The sequence below is a fragment of the Argiope bruennichi genome, chromosome 6, assembly GCF_947563725.1.
Source record: "Argiope bruennichi chromosome 6, qqArgBrue1.1, whole genome shotgun sequence".
Lineage (NCBI taxonomy): Eukaryota > Metazoa > Arthropoda > Arachnida > Araneae > Araneidae > Argiope > Argiope bruennichi.
Window position 1 is genome coordinate 5,745,893 of NC_079156.1, and position 18,094 is coordinate 5,763,986.

Below are 18,094 nucleotides of genomic sequence, written 5' to 3' on the forward strand. Positions count from 1 at the left end.
CAGCTAAAAACTTGTGTTTCTGCTCTATTCATTAACTATGTGTTGGACTAAATTGTGATTAAACTCCGTTTATAAATTCTTTAATAAGCTAAAAAATAAGAATATTTCCTTTTGAGCTGATAACTTGGAAAGATTCGTTAGCTTAGAAAACAGTACTGTTAAAATTTAGATCAATTCTATATTTAGCAGATGCCTTACTTTTCTCCGATTACTGCAATAACTTAGCAATTTCATCTAGCCAAAAAATATAAAATAAGCGAGGGAAACTCACAAACATGTTATCGATATTTCAAAATAAAAGTGAATTTTGATAATTTATATATTATTAAAAGGCAGGCGATTCTATTTGGATTTACATATACAAAGTAATTTAAGAGACATTTTTTTAATTTTAAGAATCAAAAGATTCAGAACTATGTTAACAAATGAAAGCGAATAGTTTAACTTTGGTAAATTCTTTAGATGCTACTTTTATTCCGAGATGTTGTACAGCATACGAGGAAAGCATGCCCGCCACCTAAGATTTCATTCATTCTCCTGGAAATCCCCCCCCCAATGGCCCTCTAAAGATATACTACGAAAGCATCCGAATTATTTTGCACTAATAAGTTTCATGTTAAGGCCTCACTAAATTATTGACAATTTTACTTCATCTTCAAATATACAACCATCAAATTCGAAAGAAATGAGCCGCTAGCCAATAAGTGATCAGATGGGACAATTAATTTTTAAACTGGAAAACGAAAACCCTTTCCGTTTCAAAAAGTTATTACGAAACTTCTGTAAACTTCAATATAAACACGACTGAAGCTTTTAATATTTAAATCCTTCAGTTTTAGTGGTTCATGGTAGTCGGATATAAAAACTTCCGGCGAATGAACGATTCCCGAAAAATCGGAAGGCAGTTTTCTTCCCCTTCACACAATTTTCTGAAGATACACTGATGAGAAATGGATAAATTCCAAATAATTCGGTGAAAATTTGAAGGTACAGGCAAGACTTGCAAAACGTTATCAATGGAATAATTTGGTATATCCGAACGTCTAAAGATGTGCTTTAGATTATTTTTTTAAACTGCAGTTATGATTAATGAGGGGATGAAAATTTCAATCTTAGTTTTTCACTATGATTTTAAGCACATTGTACATCAGATTTGAATAGATTTGTAGAAGGCAAATTTCGGATTCGTTGCCTTAAAGGCTAGTACCAATTCAGTTGAGTTGAAAATTTTATTTCGTCTTATTCAGAAATGAACCGACTGCCTACTCAGCTTTACTTAAAATTACTTTTAGCTTTTTTTTTTTTAAAACGGAACGATTCTATTTCACTAGACTACTCTATTTCTATACTATATCAAACATTAAACTTGCTTAACAAGGGGTATATTTGACTATCGCGATTTTAGCATTTAAAATACCATTTCTCTTGGTGAAAGGCAGGCACAAAAATATATTCCTAAAAGTATTTAAATATTACTAGAAGAACAGAAATACGTCCTAGTTAAGATAATAGTGGATTATTAAGATAATAGATGTGGATGGATAAATTTAGGAAAAATTCTAATGCTTATGAAGAGTTAAAAATTTCAGTACGTTTCAATAAAATAATATAATGTTTGCACTATTTATCGATAATTGTCAGGATTTAACTTGAGTCCAATTTTGTTATGAGTAATGCTAAAAAGTACACTTTCAGTTAAGTTCTATAAGATCAAAACCATGTATGTAAAGCTCAAGGCCATACAATAAACCAATTATTGCTAAAGAACTGAAAATATAGACTACAGAAATCTAAGTTGTGAAATTCAAAATTGCTGCCAAATTTGAGTAAGGAAATGGATTTCATATCAAGTAGTTTAGGAGATCCAATGAGAAAATGTTTTGAAATATGGTTGAATTCTGCCATTTAGAATATTTATGAGAAATTACCAAATTTAAATTCCTCTTTTGAAGCGCCGTCTAGAGGGTTCAAAAGTTACATCCTTCTATTCGATCATTCTGGGTAAAAAGTGTCGTTAAGTAAAGCTACTCTGAAGACGAATGCTAAGCAGTGGATCCGCAAGCTCTATCCACACTCGCCAGCCAAGCTTCTAGTCTTGGAAAATTCAAAACTAATGTCAAAATGGATGGAGCTTCATTAACAAGAAATCTTTTCCGGCTATGTCACTTTTCACAAACTAATAAAGTGTCAAAGTATCACATTATTGGTGTAAGAAGCTAAAGAAAGTCTTTCCTATACCCCATGAATATTTAATAAGCTAATAGCATCCTTGCTGCTTATTGTATGGGTCCTGATATGCGTTTTATTTTGACTGTGGCCACATACAATGAACATCTATGGAAGGGACTTAAATAACTCCAAAAATTATATAGAAACCACTATAAATGGAAATTGTTTATGTATATGTAATAAAGTTGCTGGAAGATCGAATCAGCAGCGTTTCTTTCCTATGCAATCAAGTGATCCGTTCTTTTGGTTAATAACAGGGTAGAGTCAATCTAAGCCACATTCGTCAAATTTTATTCAAAAAATTATAGTGTGGGATTTGTAAATACTGCAAAATTGGAACATCAGAATCGAAAACATTGTGTAAAGTATTGAAAGCGTCATATGAAAAGCTGCAGCCGACCACCCTATTACCATTAAATTCAGTAAGATTGGCAGGATAGATTGCAGTCTATCATATTCCCCCATTTCCAGCAAAGCCAGCACACCATTTCTCTAAATTTGAATAAGCTCTTTGAAGAGGGGGGTCTGACCTCTCCAGCTATTTACTATGTCAAAGTATCCATGAATCCCTCGTCAACATCCTACTTGCCGCTTCCGTTCCACGACGATTGGCCTCCAGCTCCTAGCGTCAAACGACATCTGACCATTTTATCTTCAAAATCTGACGTATCGGTAAACAGAAATTCAGGAACCTTTGAATCTACTTCCAAACGTCATCCTTCTCCTTTTCTAAATGTTTCCCCACCAAACTCAATCTCAACCAGATATTGCCATTACCACCTTTGTTAAACTAATTAGGGATTACTGTCAAACTAACAATTAGCACAAAATTTCCGAACACTGCTCATTTTCAGGACTAGTTAATCACTCCGGCATTCGACACGCAATTACCAGCAACAGTATTACACTGGAACAACACCAAAGAAAAGAGCTCAATAGCAACAGCACTTATTTACAGAAGGAAAAAAGGCGATTCCCATCCATTATGGGACTGGGACAAGTTGATGGCTCTAGCCCATTGCTTCTCCATTTTCTCTCTAATCAGATGTTGCATTTTCCTAAACTTTTTCAATTATTACTTGCCCTTACTAATGACTGGAAGCAACTACATTGTTATTCCTTAATTTCTGAGTTTAAACTACCTCAACATTTTATCTGATCAACAAAGGAGTCTAAGTAATTACTAACAGAACTGCCGTTTTGAAATTACGCCAGGGCCACACTTCCCTGGGAGTTCCGAATCCTACTAAATATGGTTTTCTACGGAGCTAGAACCGTTGCCTGCAGACACTTCCATCTAATCATGTCTTCCCATAAATCAGACGGCACAAGCAATTCAAAAATCATTTCTGCTTCTTTCAGAACTCGAAATCCACTCCGACAATCGCCACCCATTCCTCATCACCATAGCAAGATGCTGAAATGCCATTCCTAGGATCCAAAAAATAATCTTCCTCTGACGTAGACGTAAAAAATATTTCACTTACTAACTGCAGTGCTTCAAGTCACCCGAGTGGCGACTACTACCCAAACACCATCGAAAGCCCTAGGTACAACTGGATTTGCTTCATATTAGCTGTAGAATATTTAATATTTTAAATCAGTCGATGCATTCCTAAGTGTGCTGGATCATGTTAATGTTTTCTAAGAATCCAAGCTTCTTGTATTCTAATTTCATTCTTTCTATTCTTATTGCATAGAACTCTTTCGTAGTTTCTTTAAATGATTGTAAATTGTAAGAACCAGCAAGTCTAAAAGTTTCCACTTATTGCTTTAATTATAATAGCTTTTAATTGACTGGAGCACTTCTCTGAAATTGTTTACATTAGCTTATACATTTTAAGGAAAACTAAAATTGCAATATTAAATTGTCTTTAAACTTCACAACTAATGTTTCTTTCACAGTTTCAAAGAAAACACAATATTGACTTCGAACACCGCTTCAAAAAATCTAATGGGCCACCTCAATTCTATTATACGGACAGAAGACCTATTGTTTTTTCAGATATTATGCATTTTAGAATACTAGGATTTGTATATCGCCTCTTTCCGTCGCAGTATATACAGGCATCAAAAAAATCTGTTTAGTTACAACTAACTCAGCACTTCAAAGATCTTTAAGAGATTTAGTTTGGTTATACTTTATTGACTACGTGTCTTTGAAAGCAATGCGATTTATAGCAGTTATTTTTAATGTTCCAAATTTGAATAAGCCCACTAAAGATAAATTTAATTGAAATGAAGTTAAAAATTATCCAATTTCCTGACAATTTTATGGCTAGATTTAATAAGTCAAGTTGTTTTGAACATCATTGGAATTAATTGAGAAATTTTTTGTATAGGAAATAACCATATATCATTAAGTATTACGCTATAGCAGAAGGTTGAATTTCAGCTCTGATTGCTCAAGCATAATCTAGAGTTTCTCTAGAAATCTTATTTCCCATTCGAAGACGAATCTATATTATGCAAACAATTATCAAATATTTCCAAGGAATAATGAAAAACAATTGAAACCATTTAAAGGCTGAATGTATGAAATTATCAAAAAGATAAAACTGCATGGAAAATGTTATAATTAAGCTACATTCGCTTAATATCATCAAATTAGCCATTTCATGTTCCAAGATGTTTGATCAAAAAAGATTTTTCTTTGAGACATACAGATATGCAAAATAACTTGCAATCTCGAGCTCGGTACAAATAACATAAAAATTGCAATTATAAAGTATTTAGAACATGAATTTCAAGTTACCGAAATAGCTTAAATTTTCAAAATACAAGTTGTATCAAAGAATGAAGCAATAATTTTTACAATATTACTATATTTCGTCTGGAAAAGTAACTTTCCTTAGCTTTGGTATATATGAACCATACCAACAAGAATTTCGCATTTTCGAATTTTTCACAAGTTTTAGGATGAACTAAACGAGGCACATCTCATTCATCAGGGAGACATCTATTATGCAGGTAAACTCAATGACCAAGTTATTTATTCTATTTGGACAGACATGGGGTTAAAGCTAAATCGTTCATCACCCAGCCATCGAAAATAAAAGTAATGCCTTCTTAAAATTAAAATGTGATTATATTATTAACATAATTTTGTATGTAAATGCTTAATCCAGTTCTTGTAGTCTATGAAATTATTTGTAGCCATCATCCGAAATTTATAGGATAATCATTTTAAGCAGTTTCAGCCGATTTTCTTCAACAAGCAAAAAGTTCGTACCTTTGTTTGATATTTCACTCCAAATGCTTAGTTGTACATCAAAATGCTAATCTTAAATTTATACCCAGAATACACATTACAATGAAGCAATATAATTCGCATCGTAGATTAAAATGCAACCACGTTATGAAGCTAATAGATTACCAACCAGATTAATTTCTCGATTCATTAACAAATTCCGTAATGTGAAGAATTTCAGTAGCAAGTTTACGAGTTCCCGTTGTATTACTTGAGAAAGTTATGGCCTGAACAATTGATAGCATCATCGAATCATGCAGGAAAATCACAGCTTTAACAGAACAGAATTTTCTTCTGCGTCCAATTTCCAAATGGAATGCATTCCGAAACTTCGCGCAATTACTTTTCCCGCCATCTATTGGTTGAAAGAACTTAAATTTGTCAGCCTTCTGTTGAAGATTAAGAGATTCGAGATCCCTTAAACGATAGGTTCAGCATTTCGACGATTTATACGAATAAAATTTCGTTTGATTGGAACTACATTTTATCCTACATCAGAACGGCAACATTAAACGGATCTTGCCTTGCAAGTGCCGTTTTATTTGTGAAAAATGACCCATGACTGCAAATGCAAAGAATAGCAATGCATTACGCGAGTTGATATTTTAGCATGGATGCAATCGCAAATTAGATTTCTAGAGTGGGAAAAGTGCAGTACAATGAACCGAGATATTTAGGGTTAGAGGCCTTGATTCTTTTAAGTACACAATGAAATTTCTTAAGCTCCCTTCAAATATGGAATTCAAGGCAACATCCAGCATTAAATCCATTTGATTGTGAGAATTTATAAAAGAAATCTTGATACTCTCCTCAGACAAATTTCTTTTATATATCTTGTAATCGTCTCACGGTGTTCATATTAACACTTCGACAGTACACTTCCGTTGAAATATTTTTTTTATAGATGAATACTTGCGTATTAATAAAGCACGATAATGAGACTTTCTGCAGAAACTGGATTTTTTAATTACTAGAGAAATTCGAACCAGTCCGTTAAATTTTACATATTACCAAAAACCGCTAATACGAGATTAATACGGTCAATTGAATAAAACATTCCGATGCTAATTCGAATTTTTTTTTAGGAAAAGCATTTTACAAGGTGTTTATCCTTCAATTCATTAAGATACAGAATTCTTTGAGTATTACTTTTACGCGTTAGTGATTTTATGTTAAAAAATTAACGAATTATATGTCGTTTTGCAAACAAAATTTTCACTTCTATAACCAGATTAGATCTAATTTACACTGTTGTGTGCTTATTTTTAGATAGATTATTTAAATTACCTCCAATGCTAATACAAGCCAAGCTTCTTTCTAATATTCTTCACGCTCTTCCATTCCGATAACCTCTAAACGCCCATCTCTCACCAGCCGGCTGGTCCCCCACCCTATGCGTCCAATTATTCGTCTGATTCTAATCCGTTCGTCTCATTTTCAGCTTATACAAATTAAAACAATGATTTCTATACCAAGTATTTAAGACCGAACTTTTCGCATGCGATTGTTATATTCCTGTCCGTTTTATTTAATTTTTACTGTTACACATTGAGCATCTTTGTGAATATTAAAGGATAGTTAGGCATTCTAGTTATATTGAATTAGTGTATTTGCGGTTACAATAGTTTCTGAATACGATTGCTCTCGAGGTTCATTCTTTAATCTATCGTTTCTTATAAAGAAGCCCAGCTTAATACAGCATTAGAGGGAAGAAAAAAGTGTTATTCGCCGAAACCGCTACTGAAGCTCTCTTAATTGCAATATTTCCAATTTCGATGGCCTAGTTAAAAAAAAAGGCAAAATATTCAGCTTATCCGCGCGATATTATCCAACACCTCATAAATGACATCCTTCCACTGAATAATCAATCGCTCTTTTCTACTCTAATTGAAATGTATTACTGCTATTTGATATTAATTTTGCAAATATTTCGCGTTCATCTACGAAAACGTCCTTCATCTACGTTTGGACATAAGAAATTGATTTCATTTGCAATCAAATGAGAAATTAAAATTGAGTGAAAATTAATTTTAAGATGAAATGCAATTACAGCTCATTTTCAGAGCTGTGTGCTATATTTAAATTTGACTTTAATTTTAAATTTGCAACCATTATCCAATTGCCGTCGAAATTCTGTGCAGAAATATCTGAAGCTGTTCTGAAAAAATGAGTGGCTAGTCCTTTTGTCTCTTATTTGCTCGAGAATATTTGGTTTTTTTTTTAATTTCAGATAATATTACATTTTGAAACTTTGTTAATTATTCTACTTTGCAACTTTTATTTTTCAACGCTCTGGATTTTTATTGTGCTACATTTTACTATGTATTGCAAAGTGTTTGCACATTGACTACGAGTGATCAATCAGTAGCGACACTCCTTGTAACTTTAAAGTATACTAAACGTCTTCGACTCAGACAACACTGGAAGAAAAATGGAGCGTTCATAAGCTTGCAGCAAATGTAAACTGGGCTCAACAATGAGATCTGCGAATTCGTGGTGATATGTAATGGGATACATGAATTCGTAGGTTCTTCACTACCCTTGCTGGAAGAAAATAACATGTCCAACAGTTGCATTACTCTTTCTTTTGAGATAATAGATGGCGATGCCCGATTAGGCACGTATGCCATAGTGCATTGCGATTGCAATAATGAAATGATATTCTGTTCTGTTGAGATGCGCACGTGAATGTCTCGGCTTTCGTGCTTGTTTTGTGTGAGATATTATCATTAAAGAAATGTTCCCGAAAACACGGATCTTGCTTTCACTGCACGGATCATAAATATCTTCATTCCACGAAACATGACAATTTCATTTATATGGTTGAATAAAAGTGTCGAAAAACTTATAATTGCTAATGGACACTGAAGTTTCAGAACTATAGATAAACACCTTATGTTTGAATATCTTACTAGATTAGCGAATATAAAAATTCTCTATATTTCCAAATTCAAGAAAGAAATTCGTGCACAATCGATTCTGGCATGGATATATAATCTGACAGTTACAGGCTTACGTTCATTTAAGTTAGACCATCTTTTACGAGAAAAGGCATTTAATTACTCTATTCTTAAAGTATTGTATTAATAAACAATACTTTTGGCAACGCGTTGCGGTTGGTAATCTACGCCTCCAAATGGCATCGAAAACGAATACAAATTTAATCATAGAGGAAATCAAGTAAACTGTTTTTTCAGTCCCACCTTGTCTTGAAAGCGAAGTCTTGAAGGATGAACGATGAAAATTTGAAGGCAGGCCAGAAATATGCAGGCTTAATAGAAACGCACCAATCATTTCTCCGCTCAGACGCAGTTCATTTCAAAATGGACTTGAATTTGCCTTGCGTAATACAGCAGATCTCCATGGAAATCTAAAGAACTACGAATTGGGTTAACAAATCATCCTTGAACTCGCATAAAAATGCGATACAATTATGTATTGTTTCACATAATGTTTAAAATTATATTTTACATGTTTTTTTTTTCTTTTTTTTTTTAAGAAAGTTGAATCGCGGAACGGAAATTTACAGCAGATTATACACAAATATTTGATTATATAGAAGTTTACCCACAGAAAACAGATGAATTTTTTTGTAATTCCTAATGCAAGCAGAATGTCCAGTCTTCTATGTGAATATTAGCTATTGGTGAAGCCATGAATTAAGTAAACATCTGGTTTTATTGAATTCGGTGAATTAAGGAAACATCCGGTAAAGAGGATTTGGATAGGGATATTCGAAAGAAAAAGATTCAGATGAAGCATTTGGAATGCTTCATTTGAGATTACATACACGATTAGGTACTATTTCATTGTTAATTAATTGTCAAGTTTGCATTGATTCCATTGCATGCAATGTTGACTTATTCAATGCGTGTTCAATTATGCTTTAAATTGCTATAGTTGATTTAATTTGCAACCAAGCTCTAATGGCAGTTAAAACGCGCATATAGAGTTGACATGGTTAAGCATTACATTCTGAACATGAATTTAAGCTATTTATGTAGGATATGGCATCAAAATGTTAAAATCTGGTGTTAAAATGTTGCGTTTCTTGGATAGTGCGTCTTATCTTTCCGCAAATTATCAATAGCCTTATCTCACATGTAGTTTTAGTGCTGCGAAAGCAGTCAAGGCTAGAACTTGACTAATCTCCGAATATGTGTTGAATGAGTACATTAAGTTTTGTAAATTCCTGTTGTAGGTTAAGATTTGACTTTTAGAACTGGATCATAGTAGCAAATGTTAAACTATTTGCTAAAACTTCGAAAATTAGTATATTGAAAGTTTGGATTCGACGTCGATAACACTTCATGCAATGATGAAATTCCGCAAAACAAAATCTTCGATAAATTAGACTCGCCAGAAATCGGATCATTACACGGATCCAGTTTACACCGAAAATGCCAGCTTTCCCGAACATTCTCGTATAGTCTAAACAATATATTTTAGTGTTGTACATTTAACATTGACGGACGAGGTATTAGAGGCGGTCTCTTGTGCGTACCCATCAATTGCCCAATCATCCCATCAATTGCCCAATCATCCCATCAATTGCCAAAATACCAAAAAGTTGGAAGGGCATTTTGGACGTCTTTGGAATTGAACCAAAATTTGGCCCAGAACTAGTGTGTAACCCCGGAATTGCATACTGAATACATTCAAATCCTTGCGTTTGAGTTCGACATTTGCAGACGTACGAATGCAGACTAAAATAATCAGCCTCTTGGCGGATTTGGTTTTAAATTGGGTACATATCTACACTAGATGTTACATAGGAATTTTTATGCACCTGACCTTCATTTCGTATTGGGCTTTCCTATAACACTCCACGGAAGGGATTTAATTCAAAATTTGAATCAATCTACGAATATGGTGTAAAAGACATACCAATAATATAATTTCATTCACCGAGCTCAAAGCCTTTGAGTGTGCTCCAGATAAACAATTCCAAAAAATGCATTTTGCTAACTCGGGGAGCTTAAAACTGTAGATTCGAGTTTGATAAAAATCTCATCTTCGAGGTTTTGAGGAAATGACAGTATTTTTTGTACACTTCGTATACGAGAAGATACGTTGAAAAATATTCAATATTTCAGTTCACTAGAAAACATGTCATTTCTAGCTTTAAATCAGAAAGCACTTGATTTAGAAATTTGTTTAATTCACTTCATGCGAATTTGCATCAAGCGTTGCACATATTTCACTTCAGATGTGATGCTCATCATGTATGGACTTGATGAACGTTTGTTTTCTTCGCATGCTTGAGGCGATAAGATGGATTCTTTACCAGCAATGACGGACGAAGAGATATAAAGTAACTAATCTCCATGATTGGTTCATGATCCAGTTAGATAACCGGAAACCTGTTGAGTAAAACACTATAGATATTACTGTCGGCTTGGAAGTAAAGCTAAAATGATCTAATAAAGGATTTTCCAAATTAACATGCATTTAAAATATTCATTTCTGAAATACAGATAGCACACTGATAATATTAATCTTCAGATCAGATTTATATTCTTTCAAAATGAGGTTTACTTTTATTTATATGTAGAAGTTCTAGCTGGTGCAGATAGATTGTCAATTAACTATGCACTAGTTTTACATTTAAGTCAAGACTGAGGATAAAATTGGAATTTACATTCCTGCGAAGTTACTAATTAGATGCTGGTTCTAAAGGGTATATAAAGTATTAACCGATTAATCTTCAGAATACAAATAAAGTTTCCCTTCAAATAAATTTTAGGATTAATTCTTTAGAATTATTCTCATAATTTTTTCAGGAGCAATTCCAATAAGTTCTTTGATATTCTAGTTTTACAATGAAATCAACTAACCGACGAGTTTCCATGAAATAAAATTTACAGATATTTGTTGTACAACCACATATTCTTTTGATATAGAATTATCACAATACGGAAAATTGGAATTTTGATGAAGAATCGTTTGAAGATGCTTATTTAGTCCATTTACTTTAAGATTACAAGCCATTGGATGAGCCACCACCAATTGCTCTGTCTAGGAACAATAAAATCAAAATGGCGACATTATGCTTAAGACATTAGTGATTAAAAGTATTGCAAACAGAAATATCTAGAAATTTGTATTTTTAAACTTTTCCCAAATGACCGATGTAATCAAGTAATTTTACGAGTTTCTTTTATTTCTCGTTTCCTTTCATATGTCTTGAACGCATTCACATGTATTCTGTTTCCGTTTACTTAATAGGGCATTTGAATGAAAACCTGCATTATCAGAAATCACAAACCTAGCAAATTGGAGAAAATTAAAAAAACGTTTTAACCCCAACACTTGCACGTTGCATACTGAAAATGCCGTAGAATTTGATAAAAACGATTTAACGTCACTAAGTCCTTGTCAGTAATAAAGATTAAAATTATTTAATGGACCTCTGTAGCGAAATTTGCTATATTCCGGAAAGTTTTTCAAGTGATTAATCTTTATTTTGCCATTACAGCACTTTAAGTTTGCGAGATCTTTGTAACAAGCAGTTAAAAATACAAAAGCTAGAAGACATTGTATTATTTTAGAAACTGTAACGAGTTTGTTATAAATTATATGTTACTTTATACATAAGGACATTATTAACCATTTTGTAAAAATTGGTTGTTTATGATCATATGTGCATTACAAGACAAAAGTGCGTGTGTTGCGAAATTTTTCAAAATTGCTAAATGTTAACTTAAAGTTTAAAAATGAGCACAAAATTCCAGATAATTACAAATAAGAGTTAATACATGGTACCGGCAATATATGAAACGCTAGCATTCTACAAATTACCTATGCACTTTTATAAATACTAAACTTATTTTAGGCTAATTACAAAATGAAAATTTTTAAACACTTTCCCTATGTATTGTATATAGTACCCAATAATTCTATAGAACGACAAATTCTACATAGGCAAAGTATGAAAAAAGGGCATGTTAATACCATTAGTTAAACACCAATAGTTTTGAAACAAATTCCTATTTTTACTAACAGGCACAGAAGATATTCTTTGTAACAGAATAACACAACAAACAGCAGAGACGGACTTTTAAAGCATACCATGTTGGTATAATCCACCACTAAATCAGATTCCATCCATGCTTTTCGAAACAGATTTTTACATAGGAGATTCATTTCATACTTCGCCGGCATCTATAGAATACATCTGACATTCTATAGAATGCCTAGGAAGCGTGTGGAATGTTCAATCGTTGCCGGACAATGTTTAACAATTTATAAAGTGCTAAAGGTATTCTATAAAATACCGGCTTTTATGCATAGAAAATAACGCATACAAATGACATGAATGCAAATAATTCAACGTTTTAATTTTGTATGGTGCAATAGAGGATATTTCGTTTATGAAATCTATTGTACGTTTTCTGTAGATTTATTTTAATCACCGTTTGATATCAAAAAGAAACTTTAAATAATCAAATTAAAATGGCTTCGACCCGCTAACGTCAAATCAATTACTAGTGACTCATTTTAATTTTTTATATTTGCATTCAAACCGCATGGGTCACTGCTGACAGACTAAAAAAACCTAAATTCTTCAATTAACAAGAATTAAATTTGAAGGAAAACATCGTAAATATTCTTAGATATCGTACTCGAGTAAGTTTTAATGAGTATTTAATCATTATCGACATATATGTCCGTTTCCTTCTGCAACATATCGACGACTTCAGATACCACGGAGTAAAGGGAAAAATGCGACTAAAAGCTTAGTGTACTAAAATTACATTATTTTTTTATAATTTAATTCCCTAAATATGAATAAATTTTTGGTTGAATGACATTAATTTTTTTTACACTGATTACAATTACAAAATAAAAAATTCTTTTACTTTAAAACCTTATCCGTATTTCTAAATGCAATTAAACATTCCCCTTGAGTGAAAGCGGATCAACTGTACGCAATAAAAGCAAAATGACTTACGAAATTCCGGATCCTTTTCATAAAAATGGAAGAAAGACAGTTCGTATTTTCATAGATAAGGTTTTTTTTTTCCTTTTGTATTTACATTGGCGTGATATTCAGTGTAATAGATGCGATTCCCAGCACAAAAGAAAATCCACTCCTCTCTTATCAAGCAAAATTTGCAGCGTACTTCTCAGATGCATATAATCTAACAAGGCTCAACTTCTACTAATTTGTACAGCTCATTGAAACTCGTGAAAAATGGCTGGAATACTCCAGAATTCGTTCTTTTATATCAGATGATGACGCAACAGATTCGATTTCTCTTTCAGTCATCTCCCGAGCGGCACGCTCATTCCCCTGGGTGTAGAACTCAAGATCATCATAACATTTATAACCTCATTTTCCTTAGAAAAGTTGATTTACGAATGTACATACCTGAAAAAAAATTTGTATTAAATTTGTTTATTGCATGCATCCCTATCACAAACCTGCAATTAAATTGAAACTACACTAACATTTCCTATTAGTTATGAAATGTCTTATTCGATTGTAATTAATAAATAAATGAGTATGTAAATTCTATTTGTAAGTAACTTGAAAGCTCAAGTATAAAGGGAGTTAAACTTTTTCAAAATATGTTTCTTAACACTGCTTTTAACGGTGTTGAAATACATATTTTATAAGAATTTAAATATTCTTTTTTTCCCAAAAATGTATCCCATTGCCTTAAACAGTGAAAATTAATTAAGTCGGGTGTAGAAAGGACAATGAAATGTTAGTATAGTAGAATTTTGAATCTAAAATCATCCCATCTCAAATTACGTTGAGTCTTGACTTCGAGAATGGAGAGAGGGATCTTCTCCATTCTCGAAGCCGAGAATTTTTTTACCGAGATGTCTCGGTAACAAAGCATCCTTGGGGCATTCAAAGTGCCTTGGTAACGTTCACAGCCATGTGTCCACACATGCTTTTTAATCACATTGAATCATCTATCTAATTAGAGGACCCCTTCTCTGCTTTAATTCAGAGACAACAAAGATGGGGTCATCTAATGAAATAGGTGGTCTGAATATCAGGAAGAAAGTGTTAAGAAAGAAAAAGATGACTGAATAAACAGGAGATTCATGTTGAATGAAACTAAAACAAGGCATACTTATGAGATCTGAAATGAATTCATCTTGATAAGACAGCCTTATTGTGAAATTATAATTATCCATGTTTCTAAATTTGTTTTATGGGCGTTTTTCTGATGAAACAGCAAATGTCTATGGGATATTTCAGTTCTTGCAATTTCTGTGATATAAAATCTCTTTTTAATGAGTCCAACATGTCAGTTAACCACCGCTTCAGTCGTCATAATTCCTGAAAAAGGGGAGGCACGAAGAATTTGTCTTTACCAAAACCTCATAGAAAAATTGGTAAGGGGTTAGATCTCGGGATCTTGGTGGTCAATGAAACAATGGCATATCATTTGATCCAGCATGGCTAACCCAGCAATACGATAAAGGATCGTTCTGGCATTGGTGTATGTTGTTATGCCAATGAGGAGGGAACAATTGTTGAGCAATCTAATAAAGGGACCAAGTACTCTGGGAGCCTGCCATGATAAATTAATCCCTTAATCTGTTTTTTCCATGAAAGACCAAAAACACAACTTTTGATTATGGCACAGAAAAGTTTGATTTTGGGGAATCACGCTGTTGTTCCTTAATCCATATAGATTTTCTATACTCAAAATTCATAAATTGGATAATTTTGCCACATAAGTTATAAGTGTCTTCATCAGTAAACATAGGTCTATTCGAGAAGCCATCCAGCACCAGCCTATGTTACAAATTCACGCAAAAATCTTTACACACTTGTTTATGGGAATTTTTAAAACCATCTGAAATGTGTACGGCTTGAACTGTAGTCGTATCTGTAACACAAGCCACACTGTTGTTTGAGACACATTCAGTTCTATATTCGCACGGCACATTGAGTTTTCGGGACTTCATAAAAACTCAGAATTTTTTTCAATCCTCGCGCATGTTTGTACGGGGCTGATTTTTTAACATAAGCAGCTCGCATCTGGAAACTGCTTTAACCTTCGCTCGAAATTTTGAGCATACGATGGTTCTTTATCAAATGTCGTGCGAAAATATATTTAAAAGTGTCTTAATACGAAAATGACGATAAACAAAGATGTTTTGGCATATTTCAAAACACAGAATGTTTTCTACTAACGGCCTCTAGTGACGTTTTCCTTACTAGAAATTTTTTTGTTTTTGTCGGACTCATATATTGGTAGTTTCAAAATATATTTGCAACGACTAAATAAATGAATTATTGTGATTGTATTATGCCATTATTTATGTCCTATTTAATATTAATCATCCTGTATATCGTGTTTGTGGTTCTACTGTTGTGCTTCTTTCAAGCATCGGTTGAAGTGTTACCTTTGTCATCTGATCCCAAATGACGAAGTCCTTGCCGAAACTGTTTTCTGGTCTTTAATTTCACAGAACTGGCTATTGAAACCAACATTTCACCATCCCATAAAACAAATAGATAAAAAAATATTATAAATACTGCATCCATCTGATGGCCTGTGGTCAGTGATCTATTGTGAAAATATCTCCCCTCATTTTTACATCTTTTTTTCATAAACCTTTCTAATTTTTCATATTGGATTATAATTTATCCCCCCCCCCCGCTTTCGCAAATAATGACTCTTCATTTAGAAAAATCGGTCTCTCAGTAATATTTAATTTCTCTATCCGATCATTGAAAAGTTGCGAAAGTTGAGTAGAGAATGCCAAATCGGTAGCCACGTGTAATATGGAAAAATTAGAGCAAAGGTATTTTTCTGACTCTCATACAATTCATTTACATAAATAATAATATTTCTAAAGAAATTTGAAGAATTGTCTTTGCTATATAAAGGAACCACTATCTTCTCCGCCTGATTTTAGATCGTATGGAATTACTTGTAATCACTCAATCTGTGTGCCGGAAAAGAAAATGCAGAAAATAAAACGAGTGACCCGATCTATCAAATTTAGAATAGAATAGACATCATTCACGATACAAGGAAACAAGGATGAAAAAAAAATACTCGACAGTTCAATGTTTCGGTTTCTCTATTTTCTTCAACCTGTCATGCGCGAGATATATTTAAATACAACTTAACCTAAATGCAACACAGCCAGTGTTCATGAACGGCATTAATATTATACTATATAGCTTCAATTGCTTCTAAATTTTTAATATTCTTTGTGTAAAAGTGTCTTGATAAATCTATGATTAAAATAGTTATTCATAAAGTATTCACTTATTACATTAAAATGCGTATTTTCTTAACTTCCTAATTATATGACACTTCCTTTCTGAGACAATTATTACTTTTCAATTCTTAGAATAATGTAAGGATATTGTAGATAAAAAATATTGGAGTGCTTAAATGATTTTTGCATTTTAAATTAATACTTTTTAATTAACTGCAGACTTAAAATTAAATACGTAATATCTATATTTAATATTTATTTTCCTTTATTCCACTCACCAAATCTAAATTAAAACGCGCACTTTTTTTTAACCGTCAGTTTTTTTCCTTCAATTTATTTTTACAACTTTTTTTTATTAGCATATCAATCTATTAAAAGAAACCCTTACAAGATAGGCCTGTTTTAATTTTTCAGTTACTTAATGGTGAAATCATTAATTTCATAACAAAATAATAATATAAATAATTTATATCTAAATTTAGTTATTCATTTCCATTAATGTCACTTTTCTATTAAATATTTTGAGACATATTTAGCATTCCTTTTCATCAATATCAATAAAATCGATTAGAAATCAAGAAATATTTGTAATATAAATAATATTTACAATGAAAACAACTTCTGTTATTTATCAAACTTATTTTTTGATCTTAAGAGACATTTATTGATCGAAAGACCCACTATTACTACGAGTTAAAACATTTTCCTTTTATTATTTTCTTTAACAAAAAAAAAAGTTACTTAATAAGATAATGGAAGCTTTTTAGTTCATTTGCAAATGCAGCAATAAATGTCTTGTCAAAAAAGCTCAACGCAGAACCATAAAAAGTAAGAGCTTAATTTTCCAGATTTCCACAACAGAACAAATGACATAATCGCAGCAGTTACATGCAAGGGAAAGCGCCATTAACTGCCTTTTCCACGGTCGTAGCACGAGTCTCATATACCAAGTATTGATGATCCACTTCATTAGTCCTCTGAGAGATGGCAACGATGCAGATGGTCTCTAGTTCAGGCTTCCCGCCATTTTCAGCCTGGAATAAAATGAAGAGCATCAATCATTTTCAGTGAAAAGATTAAGATTCAAAAATCGATACGAGAAGGTATCGCCGTCAGGAAAAAAGAAAATCCGTTAGGAAAGGAAGGCATTATTTAGTGTCTTCTGGAAAGCTAGTGCGGAACGCATTAATTTTGCTTAGGAACGTCGCTAGTGGAAATGTCATTTTTAGGGTTAGCGCCCTGTCGATTCAGAAGGTGGCTTACTTGGATACAGCCTTCCAACGCTTTCCCCTTTCTATTTTCACCCCTTTTCACTGATTGAAAAGGATAAGAACGGAACTTTTAGATGTACTTTTTATACATGGGATATATCCGTTACAGAGCAATCTTTCTTCTTTTTTCTTTCATGTG

At 32.7% G+C, this 18,094-nt stretch overlaps 1 long non-coding RNA gene across 1 annotated transcript; it reads right to left on the bottom strand.

Annotated features, from left to right (window-relative positions):
* Positions 1 to 8,685: 8,685 nt before the first annotated feature.
* On the bottom strand, positions 8,686 to 13,657 carry LOC129971575 (uncharacterized). The gene is made up of 3 exons (XR_008784812.1): positions 13,434 to 13,657; positions 10,646 to 10,842; positions 8,686 to 8,849 (listed from the first exon to the last, which is right to left on the bottom strand). It is a non-coding gene; the product is annotated as an uncharacterized LOC129971575 (long non-coding RNA).
* Positions 13,658 to 18,094: the final 4,437 nt, after the last annotated feature.